Source organism: Gallus gallus, chromosome 8 (genome assembly GCF_016699485.2).
Source record: "Gallus gallus isolate bGalGal1 chromosome 8, bGalGal1.mat.broiler.GRCg7b, whole genome shotgun sequence".
Taxonomy (NCBI): domain Eukaryota; kingdom Metazoa; phylum Chordata; class Aves; order Galliformes; family Phasianidae; genus Gallus; species Gallus gallus.
Genome location: NC_052539.1, coordinates 12,749,110 through 12,766,204, shown reverse-complemented (window position 1 = coordinate 12,766,204; position 17,095 = coordinate 12,749,110). Strand labels below are relative to the sequence as shown.

General features: G+C 41.4%; 1 long non-coding RNA gene across 2 annotated transcripts in view; it reads left to right on the top strand.

Moving 5' to 3' along the window:
- The window catches only part of LOC124418141, a 46,463-nt gene that overhangs the window by 24,304 nt on the left and 5,064 nt on the right, over positions 1-17,095 (top strand). For both annotated transcript variants that reach the window (XR_006940023.1, XR_006940022.1), the window contains exons 5-9: positions 9,039-9,174; positions 10,602-10,768; positions 12,777-12,870; positions 13,518-13,545; positions 14,608-14,674. This is a non-coding gene — a long non-coding RNA (uncharacterized LOC124418141). The remainder of the gene's footprint in view (positions 1-9,038; positions 9,175-10,601; positions 10,769-12,776; positions 12,871-13,517; positions 13,546-14,607; positions 14,675-17,095) is intronic.

Here is a 17,095-nt window from a genome sequence, read left to right as displayed (position 1 = left end):
TGGCTTCTTTGAACACCACGAATCCAGGAGGGACAGACGGCAGTGCAGTGGTTACAAAACAAGCAAGTGGTGGTCAAGTAGTTTTATTGGGTGTACAAACTCCAGAGAAATGATATAGTATGGGACTGACTGTTCATGGACGTCTGTCTAGAGATTATTCCTTAACAAAAGAGTCTGAGAAATCATTCATATGGTTTGTATTCATGTCAGGTTTTGGTCACAGACAAATTCACACATTCAGCAATGTAGTTAATCTCCTAGATACCCACCACAGAAGAATAGGGATTAATACATTTATCTTGTAAAACAATGCAGTCCTCCTCTGAATTACAACCAGAAATTACACTGTAGTTATCAAATATGCTCAGTGAGGTTATGAATCAAGTCCCCACATTGTTCAAATTCCCGGCTCTTATCATTCGGGAGGCTGCAGACACCGGTGTGCCAGCTGCCAGCCGGGTGTGCTGGAGGCAGGGAGTGCCTCCTGCAGCAGGGAAATTCTGCAGGAGGGCAGGCAGAGGGCTGTGCTTTGCAAATATCACCCAGAAGTCCAGAAAAGATACCGGGAGACGCCCTTGGACGCGGTCATCCGTAAAGCCTTCATGAAAGTCAATGACTGTTGCAGTGCAGATTGAAGCCATCGCTTACATGGCATGCTGCTGTAATAAATCTGTCTTGTGGATGTGCGTGGGGCTGGCGGCTGTCGCGCTGCACAGTACTGAAGTCTCTGTTAAATACAGACAAGCTTCCACTAATCTAAACCTAAAAAATCCCCCATAAATAGAAATCAAAATACCAAGGCTAGTTACAACTGAAGGAAAACTGCTGGCCTGTAGTTTTGGAGAGGAGAGAGAGGAACGGCCCTTTCCTTTCCTGCTCATTCTCAATGTATGTGGCACATATATTTATAGATTAATGGCACCTTTGAGGAAATGCAAGTCTTGCAGTGATTAACAGAATATTTATTTTCTACAAGCAGTGCTGTAAAATCCACATATTTCCTGCCTCCTAAATTATAATTAATCTGCTTGCACGCGTTGCCCATCTCAAGACTTCCGCAGTGCAACATTGGTGTTTCTCATTAAAATGAATCCTGGAGGCACTTTGTTATTGTTTAGACTGTGAAAACCACTGACAATTTTTCTCCCCTCTCTGTGTGTTTTGTAAGTGCTAAACGCAAAAGGAATTTAACACATTCTATAAAGGACTGTACATTAATAATACATGCCAGACCACCAAAAAAAAAAAAAAGAAAAAAAAAAGGAAAGTAGAATTGTTGAATGGTAGTTGTATAAGTCAACAGCGTTCAGGAAAAGGCACTCTTCCTTTAATCTTTGCTACAAAGCGATGCCCTCATAGTAGACAGTATCATCTCGAAGTCGACCGACTCTTGCTTTCTGCGCTGCTCTGCTGTGTCTTTCCACAGTGCTTCAGGGGCTATTTCGACAGCAGTGCAGATGACAAGGCTTGGATTAGTGAAACTTTTCAATTCTATCTTTGTTTTTAAAAAGGCTGCCTGCTGTACAAGAGCGCTTGTATGGCCTTTTATGCATCCCTTTCTCTTGCCATAGGTAATTATTTATTAATGTAAACCCTGCAAGAAAGATTGACTATGTCAAGAGGAGAGCAAGGAAATAACAATCTAATAAAATTCCATCTCAGTGCCCTTGTCTCATTCCAATGAGAGTCAATAGTTCAGGTTTGTGCCGCACTGTATCGGCTAATTCCCAAATTCAAAACCGGTTTTGTTTAATAGTGCTAAGACAACACCAAAACAAGCCTGCTGCTAGGATCCTCTTCCTGCTAATTGATCCGAGTTGATAACATTAGTGCTTTTCTGCATGTAAGCCCGTGGCAATTCTGCAGTATTTACACAATGCTGAGGATTATGGTCAGCGGAGCTGATGGCTGTTGTCTGAAACCAGCTGCCACGTGATCTAAATGAACAGGGCAATACACATTAGGAAAGAGGACTGACTTTGGTTATACATTTTGTTTTCCTCTCTGGTGTCCCATCAGTGCTATGTGAGTCTTTCAGGAGTCTCTTGACTCTGATATTTTCTACTTTGCCCCTGCTGCATGCTGGGGCTCTGGGCCTGGCACAGATGTATCTGGGCATCGTCTCGAGGCAGCAGCACTGGGGTTCAGAGAAGGCTGGAAGGTCAGGCTTTGAGTCGGCAGCTTGCTTACATTTCTAGCTGTACATCTTTCTTCTGAGCTGCCATCTTCTGCCTAGGCTCTGATCTATCTGTTTGTGGACCTTGTTCCCCATGAATTCATTTTACTGCTCCTTGCCTCTGTAGATGTGGTCCATCCACAATCCCCTGTGACAGCAGCTTCCAGACACTTGCTGCTCTCTGTGTAAAGAAGCACTTTCTTTCATCTAAAAGAGGTGAATCTTCTTTATGGCCCACTAGGTGCCTCCTTGTTCTCACAGTGTAGGTATGAATTAAAAACAAAAACAAAAACAAAAACCGAGTGCAGTTGACAGGCTTCCTTGTGAACTAAATTTGACTCTTACAGTGTCCTGGAAGGTCAGTGTACAGCAGGCTCTGCACAGACTCGTGAAAGATGGTGACGTTTTGAGTTAATGGGAAGCTTTGCGAGAGCTCTTCCATTACGTCTACATTCTGTTGGTTTCAAATAACTCCTAATGACTTTCAAATGACTTTCTTTTGGTCATTCAGGGAGGGTTGCTGGGGTCACAAATGCAACAGCTCTGTAAGTTTAGTTCATCTTGAAATAGCAGGTCCTCACTTATGTATGGGAATGGTCATACAGCCAATCAGGTAATATTTCCCTTATGCCAGAAAAACTTTGGGTTAGCAACCAAGAAAAACTTCATGAATTCCTCCTTGGGTTTTTAATTTTTTTTTCCATCCTAATGGCAAAATGCCCAGTGTGAATCAAATCCTTCAATTCAGTTTCCAAAAAAGAAGGAACTATCCTGTATGCCTGAAGTATTAATTAAAAAGAGGCAAAAAAGAAAGATTTGGACAGATCCCAAACCAGCTCCTCAAATACAAATGTCTGCAACTGTCATATGAACTTCTCAGTAAATGAGACTATAATCCTTCCTTCCTAAAGTGGAAATACTACTTGATTAGCCCAATTAAGAGCGGATTTCTGACAGAATATTACTTCAGGGTGTAGTTTCCTAAAGGATGAAAAAGTGCCAATTTAAAAACAACTGTATGTCACTAACATTATTAAAAAATGGAAACAAGGCCTGACATAATAAATTAACTACTGGAATTATATATTGGCCTGAGTTTCCCTTCAAAGCCATATTAAGGATGTAGAGCAATTAGGCTATTTTTACAGATTGAGTTGGTAAATCAATATTCTCCATACAGCTTTTAATTTGCACAAGCAGAGCACGATCACTGATGCTGTATTTTAGTTCGTTCAGTTGTGGGGTTTTTTTAGTTGCTGTTTTGCTTTTGCTTGTTTGTAAATGTTATTGTAAAGCCTTCTCTTAGCTCACTATGCTTACAGAGGGGCTGAGTACTTGCTGATCTGAGACCCTTTTCTCCTGGCACATCCATTGACATGTTGTTTCTTTTTTAAGAGGTCTGCAGATCTTTAATTCTGGTGAATGCTGACAGAAGCTGCTCTGAGCAGATGCCTACCCAGATATCAGCACTTGAAAGGCTGGGCCCATTACTACTCTGTGGTCTCTGCCTTTGGGTTTGGATCCCGGGGTCCCTGTGTCTGTTCCGCAACCCACCTGTGGTGTGAGGCAGGTTCCCTCTGTTTAACTTTTTCAAGACAAGGAGTATTAATTCTCTGTGAAGATTCCTGTTCTGCATCGTCTACAGGATTTCATATTGAAAGATTGTTTATCTGTGCAGCCATGCTTATTTTCCAGTTGCCCAAATTAAGACACTCTATAAAGAAATGTTCGTTTATTAGCAACTAGTGTTTGACAGTTTATTTCATGTAAGCCTCCAGCTTTCCTTCGCAAGCTGATTTGCATAATGTGTTATTATGTCTAAATGGAAAACTAAATGCCTCCATGTGGTCTTTAAATGACAAGTGCTTGTCAGCTTCATGCAATATTCAGAAGTAATAGATCCAAATCACAACTGCACTTGCTGTGATGTATAAGGAGAAAAGGAAACACAACCCCAAAAACTTGTTGCATATCCTTCCTTGGCAAATTTACACTTTGGTACAGAATTGTCAATTCGAGTTTTAATGTGTTAAATGCTTTAGTTCAACTGTGAAGGAATTTACTACTGTAGCTTTATTCTGTGCTTCTTTTGAGTAATTACAATTCACACCACTTTCTTTTTTTTTTCCTGTTTATTTTCCCTCTCAAACAATGCAGTTCAGGGAATAATCTTAGAGTGGCAAGATATGCCCAAGAAATTCTGCCTTAATTACTTTTGCAACCATGAACACTCTCTGGCAATGATTATAATAGCTTTGGAAGATCTGTTATGAAGTTCACATCTGGAATAGTCCTTGGGTTTGAAAATTGCAGAGCTGTACATTGAGTTTATGCTGCTTTAAGATGGGAAATGGACATGCTTGTGTGTGGGTACAGGCTGCTGGAGGCTTCAGAAATGAAAACCCTGTGAGTAGGTACCCAGTAAGCATTCCTTCTACACACTTTGTTTGCATATTTGTGGTGTGCTGCTCACAGCCATTCAGACTGCCTCTGTCCCAAGCACACCTGGAAGGATGAAGTGCCTTCCACTGAAAAAAGGGAAATCCTGAATTCCTGGTGCTTGACGAGAAGGGAGTGTGGGATGGTGGGTGCCTGGGCTGGCTGTGCTGCAGCTGAACCAAGGCACTCAACACAGGCAGGGAGGCTTGGGGCTAAGGTGAGGCCACATCCTCTCTGTGGTAAATCCTGCTGTCTGCGTCTCCTGTGAAAGGTTAAAAGGTACACAGTGTTTCATATTTGAGATTAATTTTTAACATTTGAGATGGATGGATATCTTCTTTCCTGCTCAATGAGCTGCAGAGGTTATTTTCAGTTGCTGCTTTTGACATTGGTAAAGGCTTTTAAAGGTAGCATCAATTGATTGCAGTGGTTTGGAGCTCGATGTTCAATTGCATAAGTTTGGCTTTTCTTTTTCTTTCTTTTTGTCTTGTTTTGTAACAAAAACCCAGATTAGCAATAGGGAGAAAAGAGAACAAGGTGAGAAGGAACTTTCTATCTGTGATAAACCTGCCCTCGGTGCACACAGAGTTATCACCAGTCCAAGCCTCAGCAGAGTGTTGGCATGTTTAATTTTTTTGTTTGCGACTGCACATTTTGGTTGCTTGGCATTACACGACAAGGAGCTAAGGAGAAGCAGTTAGAGGGCAGGGACACAGAGGAGAGAAGTATGTGATGTGTTGTCACATGAGGCAGGAGAGTGGCCAGGGCTCATGTCGCCCCATGGGTTATGGCAGGCTTGGGCGCTCCCAGCACATCCCTTGCTCGGGGCAGGCAGATGGGTGGGTCACTGGGTGCTTCGGCCAGTGGGAAACACTTTGAGTGTGCTCAGATATTTTGAATAGTGTTTGTGTCAGCCATAAAAACCCCAGGAGTAGCTGGCAGATAGGTGACAACTGGCCCAAAAGAGCTCTGTTTCCATGGAGAGGTATTTCTAGTGAAGGATTTAATGTCTGAGACGGTCGTGCAAACAGCACCCTGTGTCACAGCCGCAAGAGGTGTCCTGCATGTTCTCTGACATGCAGCAAGGTGTACGCTCCACATCCTGCTGCTCTTTCACATCTTTAGCTCAAAACAAAACCCACCCCGTGCTTTTCTGTAGCTGCATGTTTGTGTCCTTTGAGCAGAGCTTTTGTAAGTAGCGCCAGAGTCATCTCCTTGTATCCATGCAGAGGGATGTACATAGGTGAATCCCTGTGTATGGAGGTGTGAGGTTAAACTTGCCAGTGCCAGGAAGTAACAAAGGGCAAAGCCTTCTGCTGCCTTCCTGCACACCTTACTCTTGTCAACAGTTCAGGTGAAATTGTCAGAAGGAGATGGTAATCAGGCTGGATCCCAAGGCAAAGTGTCCAACAGAGTGAACTTTTAAAAGTGCCACGACTGATTTTAAAGCTATTAAAAGCCGAGGCGGTTCTTAAAAACTCCTCACCTTTCTCAGGGTAACCTTAATTATGTATGTAAAATTCTCAATGAAGAATGCAGCATTTAAGGAACTCATGTTGAGTTTCAGTATTTAGTCCGGTGATATTAAAATGAAACAGGACCAGCTTTGCAGGGGGCAATTATAACACATTACGGTGTGAATCGCACACTGTGATTAAACTCATAGGAGGTACTCAGCATCAGCATTTGCTTTGAAAGGGGCACTGATTACCATTTGTGCTATGCATTTTGGTAATCAGAAATCATTATGGAAAGTATTACACCAACTAAACAAATACCCCCTTAGCAGCATGAAATATACAGATTTTTAATTTTAAAAAAAAAAAAGAAGGAAAAAGAACAAAAAACCATAGCTAGCCTTATGTGTGTAAATACACAGGGTTTTTTTTTCTGCACAGCCCCGACACTTGCTCAGCACGCTGGATCCGCACACTGTCAGGCTGCAGCAGGACCAGGCTCTGCCAAATGAATGATTTGAAGTTAAAATTCCTCTTGGGGTTGGGTTTTTTTTCATGTCTTAACTTCAGACCAGTTGCAATTACTTTATAAACCATCAATTACTTGTGATTTATAAAAATAGCCTTGTGAAAGAATTAAACTAGCAAGAGGTGTTAACATTTGCTTTAGAAGTCCTGAGTTATTTCTATTAAAAGGCTTTCCTTAGGATTTAAGATAGGGGAGTCTTAAGGTTCTTACTGCCATAAAATACCAACGGGCCTGTGTTGCAAAGGCACTATATTTTACTGGCATATTTTGACACCTAGATCTACTAATATTGTCGGGGATTTGGAAGTGAGCCTTTGTATCAGGGTGTTAAGCACTTTTATTAAAGCATTCTTGCCATTGACTTCTGAGGGCATTCTGAGGGCACACCTGGGCACGCTGCGCCGCTCCTGACCCCGCTGCATGTCCATGCGGGCACTGCAGCAGCATGGGGCAATGGGTGCCAGGAGATGCCATTGCTCACAGCAAAACTTTGTAGCGAGCTAGCAGAAAACTAATAGCTGCTCGCTCATGGATTGCTTTCTGCTTTTCTTTGATAGAATGCAATCTGGAGACAATGTAATGTTAATCTCATAACGTTTCTGGCAGTTGAGTACTCTGCAATTGCTTTAGAGATGCAAACTCATCTTCACTGTATCTTGATCATCTTTCCTCCTTTTCATACTGCTGTACCGTTTCGATTGCTTAACATAAGGTCTAATGTCAAGTAATAATAAAGCAATTACAAGAAATACAATTCATTCTAAAGTGCATTAAGGAAGAACCAAATTAAGGCACATAATTAACAACAACAACAACAAAAAAGATACATTCGGGACAAAATGTTTTAACCCCTATATTTCTTCCAGCATTAACTACTACAGTGTTAATTCAAAAATGGAAAATATATAGATTATATGCACACACACAGTAGGGCTTGTGGTGATTTATGCAGGGAAATTTACAGATCCTTTATGCATGATTCTTTCTATATAGCAATATACTCAGTTTAAACTGTCATGCTAATCTTTTTTTTCTTGTCCATCTGGCCCAATTATTAGCGAATTGTACTGAAGAAGGCTCCAGTAACAAACATGAAACAGCTCAATATTTCAAGTTGCCAGTGTTTCTCTCATATTTGTTCTTTTTAATTAGAGAGCATACCAAGTTCCAACCAGAGGACCCAGTCATTTATTAAGTGATAGAGAAGCAGCAGTATTTTATTGACTAATTCCCCAGGCTTTTATTATGTTTCCTAGCAAAATGTGATTTATAGGAAAGTTAATAAAGGTATCTTCACCTGCTGCACCTGGAGACAGGACATCTACAAGGGGAAGACATTTAGACTAATAAGTGAAATCACAAATCTGGGAGATGAAATTGGATTTTATTTCTGGGAGTGTCAGAGAATTGATGAAGGCTCGAGTGCTTAACATCTCCATTCTTTGCTGGTTTTGCCTATGAAATGAAGGTGATAGTTACTCTGGATTTTCAGAAAAGTTATGCTGACTGATTATACAGTACTTACAGGTTTTTACAGATTGAATACTGAAAAGCATCATTACAGTGTTGTTTCTTCTATATTACTTTCCATTTCCCCCTTACAAATGGTTGAAATAATTATTTGCATTTATCTCATTCTTGAATTGAAAGTAAACTCTTCAAAGCAGTGTTCTGCTTGGATTGATTCTGACACGCATTTCTTGCTTTGTTTCCTTTTCATACCATTCCTGCAGTGTCCCATGCATGAGTGCAGCACTGGCATTACAGGGCTGGGACCTGGGATCAATGACTGCTGCATGCTCTAAAGGCAGCCCCAAACACAGTCAGAGTACAACGGGATTGGACAAATGCAATTTAAAATAAATACATAGATTTTGATTCTTAATAAGGTTAGGCATGCAATTGTGTGATGACTAATTTGTGTGCCTAATTACCATGATTGTATGTGCAAATCGAGTAATTATGTAAGTAAATAACCATAATCAGTTATTTTCATGGGTAATTATTCAATTTTAAGTACAATGGCAATAATTGGGTGTGCAAATTAAGCATGCAATTGTGCATGCATATTCAACACACACTTGTGTGTCTAATCTTTTCATACACTGCCTGTTTCTGATGCTTTTACTCAATTTCTGTTGGATTTGTGGTGCAGCATTACTGGGATGCTGCTGGGACGAGGGTTTGGGAGTGCTCAGTGCTCAGTAGTCGTGCACATGGCCCACTCTCCTGAAGGAAGGCTTTGCAGTTCTGCTCTTAAATCAGGTGTGCATTTTGCTACTTGGGCAAGGAAAACAGAGAGATTGAATAAATACATTGCATTTTGTTTGAAATATACAAATATGTAATTTTGTAAACTATTATGAACATATTTGTGCTTCTATATACACAACTTGTTTAAGTCTATGCTAATAACAGTGTCTTTGTCCACAAGTAGGACTTCATGCTGTACAGAATGGGAGGGAATGTCCATAAGCAGTCGCAGAAGAAGAGCATGCTGTAGCAGCCTGCTCCCCACACAGGTCTGATATACAAAAGCACTTCATCACTGACCTAATTTGGGTCCATTTAAGGTATGTAGAAAGAAATCCTATTGACCTAATTACAAGTAAAGTTTATCACTGCCAGGTGCTTTTAAACACGTCACTCTATTCATAGAATCACTGAGGTTGGAAAAGATCCCTAACATCATCTAGTCTAACCGTCCATCTACCACCAATTTTGCCCACTAAATTATGTCCCTAAGTACCACATCTAACATTTCCTTAAACATGTCCAGGGATAGTGACTCCACCACTTCCCTGGACAGCCTGTTCCAATGCCTGACTTCTCTTTCTGAGAAAAAACTCTTCCTAATATCCAACCTGAACCTCCTGTTGTGCGACTTGAGGCCATTGCTTCTTGTCCTATCTCTGTCACCTGGTAGAAGAGACTGACCCCCACCTTGCCACAACCGCCTTTCAGGTAGCTATAGAAGGTAATAAGATCTCCCCTGAGCCTTCTCTTCTCCGGACTAAACAATCCCAGTTCCCTCAGCCACTTTCCATAAGACGTATGATCCAGTCCTCTCACCAGCTTTGTTGCCTTTCTCTGAACATGCTCCAGGGCCTCAATGTCTTTCTTGTCGTGAGGGTCCCAAAACTGAACACAGTACTCGAGGTGCAGCCTCACCAGAGCTGAGAGCAGGGGGATGATCACCTCTGATCACCTCTGATACAAACCTTTTTGGCTACCTGAGTACACTGTGGACCAGCACTGCCAGATTCTTTTCCTCTGTTCAGCTTTCCAGTCACTCTGCCCCAAGCCTGTAGCTTTGCATGGGGTTTTTGTGACCAAAGTGCAGGACTCAGCACTTGGTCTTGTTGAACTTTATTCCATTGGCCTCAGCCCATCAATCCAGCCTGTCCAGGTCCCTCTGTAGGGCCTTCCTACCCTCAGGCACTTCCTCCCAACTTTGTGTCGTTTGCCAGCTTACTTAAGAGTGCACTCAATTCCCTCACCCAATTCATCCTAATCAATAAAGATATCAAACAGGATGGACCCCAATACCAAACCCTGAGGAACATAGCTTCTATCTTGATAATATGCCCATACATTCAGGTATTAACCTTAGGCATATATACTCAGATCCTTCTGGCGTCAGGAGCCAAAAGCTGTTGCTGATGACACAGCACAGCCCCTGGAACCAAGCCTGGCTATTTTGGTGCTACTGCAGTGCAGGTCTGTTCCAGGTGACATTGTTGTGCTGGTCCTGGTGGGATCTGTGGTTGGGATGTGCTGTGTGACTCAGCCCAGCAGACAGCAGCTGCTCTGACACCTTGGCTACAGCACACTGTGGTGTCTAAAGAGCTGCTCTTGATCAATAACTTTCCTCCCCATCTCTGTGAGCAGCAGGGTGGGAGAGGGAATAATCTGCCTCAGAAAGTGTCTCACTGCTCTGCTTAGCTGAGGGGTTTAATTTCCATTGTTTGTCTCCTGTGTCTCTTTCTGTTCTTGATAGATTTCCCCAGCCTCACTGATGCTAATCTCATTGTCCAGGAATCAGCAAAGGGTAATTAGCCTCTGTGATAATGATCTATCTGTCACAAGATCATGCCCTCTCATTGCACACAATCTCGGATGTTGTCTAACCTAGCACAGGAGTACGGAGCACAGCCATGCACAGAGGTGAGCAGCAGCTGCCGTTCTCTCCTCAGTGGGACTGGGCTGCCATCACTGTTGAGACACTGTTGTTCCTGATAGGCAGAATATAGTGACAGCAGAAAAGGAAACCAAATAGTACTCTGTGGCTAAAAACGTGACAGTAGCAACAAGAAAAAAGTCATCTTGTTTTGATATGACTGTGGAAAAGTGTTTGATTTTTTTTTTTCTTTATTTGTTAGCTATGCTATGAAATTACTTTTCACAGCATGGCACGTCTTCTGCTTTTGATCTTTCTATTCTTTTAACATAAGAAGACATCTTGTTTTCATTGAAATGAAAGTTCTTGTTCGGGAGCAAAGCATTTCTCCTGGCCATTTCATTTCATAGATAGTATTTAAATTTTAGGTTTGGAAGCATTGTGAATTGAAAAGATAATGTCTGCAAAAGCAGAATGGTGTATACAAGTAAACAAACCGGTTTGCATCTCCTGAGCTCTTTGCTCTCTAGACTGGACACAGAGGTGCCCAAGTGTTCCTTCGAGTGCCTTCTTTAGCCACCAGATCAGCCTGGCCTCCTACACACAATGAGAACTCACACACATCAGAAAGGGGCATGCTCAGTCCTGTATTTTGTGTCACCGAAAAGCTGAAGAATCCATTCTTTATGAAATAGGAAACTTCCTATTAAAAATTCAATTATACCTTCACAGGAGGGCTTTATTTTTAAATTGCACATATCCCACCCATAACATTGCTATCTTTAAATATACATAGACACACAGTGACTTTGAACTATAATATCTGGGACGATATAGTTTTCTGGATATCTATAAATGAGGATAATTGTGCTGGACTGCTAAGCAGTAGTATGGACACTGAAGCTGAAGTAGGGGGAGAAATCACTAATTATAAATAATAAACACTGGATGTTGTCATTTTACAATTCTGTTGACTTCACAGAGCTGCAGCTGCCTTATGGAAAGTCTCTCAGAACCATTCTTTGTGTCAAAACAATTCTACTTATGTAGCTTATATTTTCCATATTTCCTTATTCTGCATTACTAGAAGCATTTGCAATAAAATAGTATCTTTGTTTCTTAAGAGTTCATCTGTTTTGCTGCTTAGCGTGCAGTGCTGAGAAAACAGAGATGGGCAGGAACAACAAAAGCCATTTCCTCAGGTTAAAAAGTCTATTGCCATAACAAACAGGAGCAACCCGAGGTCGCACCTGACCTGCTGCCCTGCTTTCTCCTTTCTCAGAGATATTCAGTCAAAGATATTGCTCAAGTCTGACAGGATGTGACCTTGGGGTACTCTGGAGAATTCAGGACAGGTTGGAATTCCATGTAATTTCTTTGGAGTTAAAATATTACTGCAGTCATTCATAAAAACCTTCAATTTGAAGGGATATCGATCTCCAGTAATGGCAGAATAAATAGCTAAACAGGAATCCTAAGCAAGCCAGCTTGTAATGTTATTCTTTCTTAGCAGTGAGCAGACACTGTAATTTTATGCACATTCAGGAACCTTTTCTAAATAACCTCAGTGTGGGGAGGCTGGACCACAGCCATCACACAGCAATTTGGGGATGCTACTGAGTATAACTGTGTTGCACAAAAGCATGACGCATTGCTGCTATTTCTGCAGTGGCAGTGCTCCCCCAAAATTCAGTCTCTTCATCCCTGATGCAGCATCTCCAGGTATCAGTGCCTGGCTGAGGATGGTACTCCTGCCCAAGTGCACTGCTCTGCTAACAGGTAGCAATGCCACGGGCTGCAGCCAGTGCTGCCTGAAAGCTCCCTGCTGCCTCGTGCCATGGGGTTTCTGGTACAGTGTAGGGCTTGGTGGGGTGGGAATAGCAGGGAATGCTATGGACATCTGTGCCTGAGAACAGTGTGCAAGTAACTTTTGAGTGCAGTAGGTGCTTATCTGCTGATGAGCAAGTGCTTACAATGCAATTGGTTTTGTGGGCAGCAAGGAAAGGCAGGTGAGTCTTCCTGGTGGTGTTGGCAGCACTTCGTGTTTCTTCACAGCTTAACCAAAAAGAAGCAGAAGCCCTTGCTGGGGAAGCATGGATGTTGCTCCACCAATTCTGAAACAGAAAAAAACCAAATCATTTGTGAAGAGGTAAAAACAATGTTAATTTAGTAAAAATATTTTTAAATGTTTTTCTTTGTGAGGCAGCTAAAACCACAGCCAGTCGCGTGTCTTGGAAATTGCTACTAATCAAATTGTGTCCATTTTCCCCAGCAAAATGCTTTCTGCCCTGCTGTTTGTCATGTCTTGTTACTTCTGATTATACTGTTTGAGACTTATGCCTTGACTTATATAGAACAGCACTGTTATCTCAGCAAAGCTGGTACTTGTTTCTTTATGGCCACTTTTTGGCATCCAGTGGTGCAAGTTCGTCCTTTTGTTTGTACAGTGCTCAGTTCAACTGATGTGGTATTTAAATGTGAGTTGTAAATGAGTCAGGCACCCTGTTTCATACAGAGCCTTGCCCTGTCCTCCCTGCAATGACAAGGTTGCTTGTAAATGGGAACTTGCTCATACTGGTGTCTGAGACAGCAGTGAGCAGTGTGACCATCAGGAGAACAGCACTAAGCCAGTCATTTCAATTATCTACAGTGGGTTTCTATTTGAATTTCACACACGTTTAAATTGTTATGCTATCAGCAGGGTGTGCTCCTGTGCTCCCTAATTCTTTTTTTTTTTTTTTTTTTTTTTTTTTTTTTTTTTTTTTTTGCAATGATTGTATTTCACGTATGATGAAGAACTTCAAGGAAGAACTTTACTGTGAGGGTGAGTACTGGAGCAGGCTGACCAGAGAGGTTGTGTAGTCTCCTGCTCTGGAGATATTCAAGACCCGCCTGGACACTTTCCTGTGTAACCTGCTTTAGCAGGGCATTGGACTAGATGTCTCCAGAGTCCCTTCCAGCTCCTATGTTTCTGTGATATTTGTGTGCTTCTACATGTGTACGATGAAGACATGAAGACCCATGAGATGAGCTCTGGGTCAGGGCTGTAGTTCACCAGGAGATGAGACAAGGCTGAGATGAGAACAAATAACAATAATAAGAGCAATGCTAGTAATGAGTTAACATAGTAAAGTGGAAGACTGTGAACTTGTTTTCTTGTGCTTATGCTACAGTCTTTGAAACCACTGAAGACATATGAAATGCAAAGAAATATGAAAGAAATCTGTCATTTTTGGTTCATCCCAGAAATTATAATTTCAAGAGATAGTAGAATTATTTTATGTTGTGGACAGTTTAAAATATAATGGAAATGGGATTTCTTTAAGTTGCCAGGGGTGCATTAGCAGCTGCTAGTGTGATGTGTGATGCCTGATAATGTACATGGAGGATCAGGGGGAAAAATCCCAACCTTCAGCCTCGGGAGATCCTGAGGTAGCTGCCAGTGCTGCATGTGTGCTGCCCCTGGCAGCTCAGGACAGAACCCCTGCCTTGCTTCATAAGGATCCTCCTTGCTTCCTTGGGATGCCTTGGGGAGCAGCCTGGCTCCTTGGCATGGCAGCTGGAGCATCCTCTTCTTGTTCTGTACCTGTAAAATAATTCAGGGCACCGCCTGCAGAGAAGCACTGTGCTGGGAAGGCAATGAGGAGACTCTCCATGGCCCTTTGCTTGAGGGCAGGATTTGCCTCTGCATTTCTCTCTGCTATCATCTAGCTATAAAACACAGGAAATAATCTTTTCCTATGTCATAGGGATATAGGCAGCTCAATTAAAGTTTATGAAGCATGATCTGAAATTCTTGGAACCAGAGCATTGTGGATATGCAAAGCAGGACTTTAAGTTATTCATTACTGTTTATTATACTTTGCATCTATTTTTTTTTTCCTAGAACAGAGGCCTGATCAAGAAATATATCTGACTTCCTGAGAATTAGCATGATTTTGAGGAGAAATGTGGTAATTATTATTTATACATTATAGTCTCCTTAGCACATCATTTCATCCACATACCTAGAATAAGTTATATGGAACTGGATGGTAGGATTTTGTGCTAGGATTTCTTTCCAGTTCCGAAAAAATGTGATGCTCATGTCTACTTTTTCTAGTGAGGTACGCTTAAAGGTATTTTGTGATGTAACATCTATTTTTTCTGTTGACAGTGATTTGTTTCTGGTCACATAAAATATCTTCTAGCATGGATCTGACAATGAACATTAAGGATTTGTTTACTAATGATTTAGAAAAGAAGATTTACTCTGCTTTAAAGGCATCTAGAAAGACTCATTTGGTTGGATTAGAGATAGTAAGAAAGAAATAATACTCAAAGCCCAGTATTTAATACATCAGTGTCACAAAAGAAAAGAGTAACTGACAAAACAGGATGCAATAACTGTAAGGCTACTGGTTGCCTGCTTAAATGGTTGAGCTAAAAGAGTGGTAAACAGAGCCCACCTGCCCATCCTTTCTTTGCTTTTCAGAAAGCCCAGAAATGGAAGCTTTGAATTTTGCCAGGTAAAATGTTTTCTGCTTACTTGCCCGCTCTTTCTCATCTCACTGATTTGAGTGGTCCTGCCAAGTTTCATGAAAACAGAATCCTTAACTGTCTCCAGATACTCTGCTGGATCATTGTAGCTCCATTATTTCAACACAGTTATGTAATTTTGCATTGACGGAGCATTGGTCCTCTGTATTTATGCTCACCATTAAACCAGGAAATCCTTATCTAACATATCTGGCTGTGTAGCAGTTATGACATTATTAAGAGCAGGTGAAGCATCTCCAGCCTTCTCTCATCCCCAAATTGAATCTGAGCTTTCTGGTTCATAGTTTGTACAGATTGTAATGCTAATGTTCTTTTTCTAACTTGATTTGAGTCCCTATCACAGCCCTGAATCAGTTGTGGAGCCCCTGTAGCAATGAACAAGGTAAATTATGCACTTGGACTAAAAATAACAAGGTGATACACTATGACCTATGACATGTTCTTTCTGCATTTGTGTGAAACAAATGCATTAGCAGTGAATAGCATCTTGCTATGGAACTCTTAAGAATGGACATAAAGCATGTTTTGTTGGCGTGGCACAGTAAAAACCGGGATCACGACAACCCGTGTGATGGCACAGCAGAAACAGTAGAAAAGTTCAGGATTCTGCCTCAGAACTTGCTGACATTTTCCTGAGATAAAATAACATCTTTGGCTTGAAAAAAAACCAGCACAACAATATTTCAGTCTTCTTCTGTCTCACATTGCTAAGTCCTGGTAATGAATGAATAGCTGCTATTTTGATGAAACATCAGGCATTTACAGAATTGGAGGACTGTGTTTATAATTACATTATAACCACATTTTTTCAACCATTTTTTTTCTTAGATTTTGCATCTAGAGATGCCACACACAAAGGAACTGCTAAAGGCACATTGGTTGTAGGCTTAGTGCTGCCTCTTCAGCTTTCTGGCTTTTGAGCTGGGATTTAATCACAAAGCTCCAGCTGAACTTTGTGGGCTATGTACTTAAAAGATGATCAGGCACCTTTAAATCACTTCAGCCCATGGACCCAAAGGAGAGAAAAGTCAGATCGGGAGTGCATACAGATGCACCAAAGCTTTTTCATCCACATGTGGGCAAACTTTTATGCTGAAGCTATATTAAATTGCTAAAGGCAAACAAAGCTACTTTGTTAGGTATACTTTTAGGTAGTCTTAAAGTTTATTTTTACTTGATGATGACATTTGCATTGGGAGTGAGGTACAGCAATACAAAGCCCACAAGGGCAGCATCAATAGAATAGATATTGAAAAGATAAAAAAATATCCATTCTTTTAAAGTCTTCTATACTTGTAAATGCAAGAACTTCTCCTGCAGTAAATGAAAGGGTCATGAGCAAATGTGCTAGAAGATGATGAAATGACACAGGACTGTGAAATACCATACTCACTTCCCAAATTTATTTGAAAAAGAAGCAATACTGGAACACATCGCAAAATAAATAAAAAATAAAAATAAAAAATCCCAGACAAACAGTACAGTCAAATTTGTTCTAGAGCAAGTCCTCTCCCCTTCCTTTCCTCTGGAGTAGGGGGTTACAGGCACAATGGCAGAAGTCCACCTGTGCTACACATCAAACTTGCAGTCTACACGTGCTCCTCAGGAAGGTCTGCAAGGAATCTCAAGGACTAGGTGGTGTGCAGCCCACATGGCCCACACAGACCATCTGTAGGACTGCCCATGTCCTGGGCAGAAGGAGTCTCTCACAAGGAAAAGGTTTCCTGTTGTTAGTGCCATACCCAATTGGCATCTCATCATCCCTCAAGTTTAGATTGCTATGGATGAGGAGAGCTTAGAAAGGCCAAGGAGAGAACAGAGCTAAACATGACTGG